This window comes from Antechinus flavipes, chromosome 1 (assembly GCF_016432865.1).
Source record: "Antechinus flavipes isolate AdamAnt ecotype Samford, QLD, Australia chromosome 1, AdamAnt_v2, whole genome shotgun sequence".
Lineage (NCBI taxonomy): Eukaryota > Metazoa > Chordata > Mammalia > Dasyuromorphia > Dasyuridae > Antechinus > Antechinus flavipes.
In genome coordinates this window covers 194,273,432-194,277,206 of record NC_067398.1, presented here as the reverse complement: position 1 = coordinate 194,277,206, position 3,775 = coordinate 194,273,432, and positions in this window count along the sequence as shown.

Genomic DNA, 3,775 nt, shown 5'->3' with positions numbered 1-3,775 from the left:
TTTTAATTGGTATTTTTTATGTTCTTAGATTCTTAAACAACAAGATTGGGGGTAGAGTGGGAAAAAGGAAGGGAAAGAAGTATTTCCATATTGAAATGTTACTTATGTTCTTTAAAATAAGAAGCCCAGTAATTTCAGTAAATTAGTTTTAATCAGCTTATAGATAGAATATTTGTGAAATACTTGTGTTTGTGGCACTCATCTGTCAAAGATGAATTCATTAATTTAATTATTCTAATTCAATTTACAAATTTTGTTAGAGGAAAACTCCAAAGGGACAGAAATATATTCTGCTTTGGAAATTTCTCTAAAAAGCTATTTTCACTCACTTTTTTCAAAGACGATATTTCAAACTAAAACAGTAACAAAATTCAGGTTAGTTTGATTTTTCAACAACAGAATAATTTAGCACACTTTGGAGAATTATTTTCTTAAAACCATTAAATGCCATTTAAACCACTTGGTCCCTTGAGATTTTCCTTTTTTTTTTTTTTTTAAACTGAACAGAGTTTGAACTTAAAAGAAAATTATTTTTAATTAATCAAAGATCTCTTTCTCTGTCTGTTCGTCTGTTCATTACCTCAATCACTTAAAAAAAAGTGATGATCAAACTCTCCTTTTAGGAACCGAGGAGAAATTAATGTAAAAAGAATTTCAGTTCAGGATACTTTTTGGCATTGATAATGAAATGACGAATAATTTTTATCATTCAAAGGTGACCAATGACTTAAGATTAGAATACTGTGCCAATATTATTTTGTGATCTGAAGCTAAAGAGAGAAGGCAATATGGGTGAAGTGGAAAGAGGTATCATAATATTTTAACATTTTAGGGTAAAAGTTAATTTTTAACTGATATAGAGACGAATTTGAAAAGATCCAGGAAAATAATGTGTACTATAGAAACATTGTAAAAATAATTTAGAACACAGGGTTTTGCAAGGGTAAATGTTGAAAAGTATCTTTGCATGCATTTTGAAAAATAAAAAGCTCTTATGAAAAAGAAAATATTACAGAAAACAAGCGGATCTGTGATTCAACTATACAATTTCTGTTTTTGTTTATTGCTCAATGTTACCAAAGATTTTTATGACTTTACAGAAATTAACTTATAATGTATTAATGATGCTACTGCAAAATATTATATGGAGCATGTTTTGTATTAGTCAATCATTCCTTTCCCAAAGTAGAGTCCATGAATACCTATAGAATTCTATTTGAGAATTGTAAAAAGCAGAATAATTGACTCTCTCCATCACAAATCTATTAGAATTGGCCTGAATCACCTCATTGTTGAAAAGAGCCAAGTCCATTACAGTTGATCACCACTGTTTTTGCTGTGTACAATGTTCTCTTGGTTCTATTCACTTCACTTAGCATTAGTTCATGTAAGTCTCTTCAGACTTTTTTGAAATCATTCTGCTGAATTTCTTTGGAGTTCTCCTACCTATTGTTTCAAAATAATTCAAATTCCTCTTGTATATGTGGGTCTTTTAAATAACTGAAGCTAACATCTGTCTTATCTTATTTCATTTTCTCCATGCTAAACATCCCGTGTTCTTTCAATAAAATTCTTAGCACGCACTTGAAACCCTTCACCATTGTGCTTGCCCTCTAGAACTCCTAAAATGTGGCACCCAAAAATAAAAACACAATATTTAACTCCATTTTCAATCAGTTCTGTTTAGTTTCAATTTCACAGGAACATCATGCTCCTCAAAATAGTTGATCCCCTAAAATCTCATCATCTCATCAGATTTTGATATTATCTCCATCTTCTCAATTTCTTTTCTCTTGCCTCTCCCCTCTGATTGGAGGGCTGGAGAGTGGAACATTTAACTCCTCCCAAAGCCTTTTTTTTTTTTTAAAGGGCTCATAAGCTTCCTGGTAACTCCATTTTCCATCAGCAACTATACCTTGTTGGAATCTTTATAAAGTGTAAAGGCATTAGAACTGATAGAGACAATAATTATCTAATTTAGCATGGTTCAGTATGATTGATCTGATACTACAAGGAGATGTTATGGGCCAGAAGAAACAGGTACTAAGTGGAACTGAGAATGTTTGTGTTCACACCTTTACTCATTGGAGTTCACACATTTGGGAGATTTCAGGGTTTAGTGTGAGATATCTGAATTCACACCTCCCTTAATCCCTGCCTCCAGAAGGAGTCGTCAATCTTTGGGAGATCATATATAAAGAGGCTCTTACTTCGGGTTGTTGAGTTTTACTTCGGAACATTCCCAGGGATTGGAGAGGAGCACTCTGGGAAAGACACAGAACACTCTGGGAGATACAGAAGCCCACAAGCACTCTTCTCAGAGGCGCAACCAGATTCACTTCATCTCATACCACTGTGGTGGCTGGGCTGCTGCACTTCCCACTGAGACCAAACTGGTCTAAAAGGCTCTCCAGAAAGCTAGCTGAACCCCAAGGGAAGGAGACAAGAGAGATTCATTCCATTTTCTACCTGGCTGGCTGGAGGCTGAAGGACAAACCTTTGGATTTGGAGACATTCAGAGGGAGCTCTTGGAACCAAGAAAAAAGATAGGCTGCTAAGAAAAAGTAACTGGGCTATTTTGCAAGGAGAAAATAAACATTTGCATTTTATCAGTTGGCTGCACTTTGGAGTGATTATTACTTTAAACTGCAATTAAGGCTGCCTCCAGAAAATCTCCCCAAGAAACCTGCTCCCAGAGAGAACCATTATTATTTTAAAGAACAAGAACACCACAATGCCTTTTTTTTTTTTTTTTTCAGTTATGCTGGTCAATCCTTGTTCTCCCTAGTCGCTTATTAGTCTTCAGTTTTTCCCTGTCTACTGACTAATTCCTTACTGCTTATAAACATGCTCATCTTCCATCCTCAAAAATCCTTCATTTGATCCATTCACCCCTCTACCAATAATCCCATCTCTTTTTTTTTTTGTGGCTAATCTTCATGAAAATGTCATCTGTATTTAGAGCATCTATTTCCTTTCATTTCACCCTTCTTAACTTTCTACAGTCTGACCTCCCACCTTATCATTCAACTGAAACTGCTCTCCAAAGTTTCCAATGCTCTCTTAAATACCAAATCTAATACCATTTTCTTCTCTGCAGCCTTTGACATTGTTGATTATCATTTTCTCCTTAACACTCTTCCTTTTAAATTTTCAATGCATTGCTCTCTCTTAGTTTTCTTATCTCTACTTCTTTTGCTGAATTTTTATCAAGGCTATGCTTCCTAATTTCAGGTATCCTAAAATCTATGTCTTGGGTATAGGTATCTTCTTGATTCTTCTCCTCCCCCATCTTATATCTAGTCAGTTGTCAAGTCTTACCCATTTTCCTTTGATTATCTTACTACATGTGTGGTACAAAACTAATTCTTAACAAATAGCTGTTGACCTGACATCAATTCTTTTGTTTTTGTTTTGTATTCCAAATCTATTATTTTATTGTTGGGTCAGAGAAACTAGCCATCATCAATTTTTTTTCTAATGGGCTAATTATGCCTGCCTCGAAAGCTATTTTACTTTTCTGATTTTTTTCCCCTTCATAATTTCACTTCTTTTTTGAATCATCCTGGAACTTTTTATTGCCTTTTGAGGTTTCACAGGGTCCTATGCTGCTTCTGGCATTGGTTCTCTTTCATTTGTCTTTGTACTTTTAATGTTTAATCCTTCCTTTTAGTTTTAAGATACTCTTTAGTTATTTATCTACATGTGCTGTAAGGATTAAAAAAAATTAATATTTTGTTTTTATATGAAAAAAGTATACCTCTTCCCCATCCAA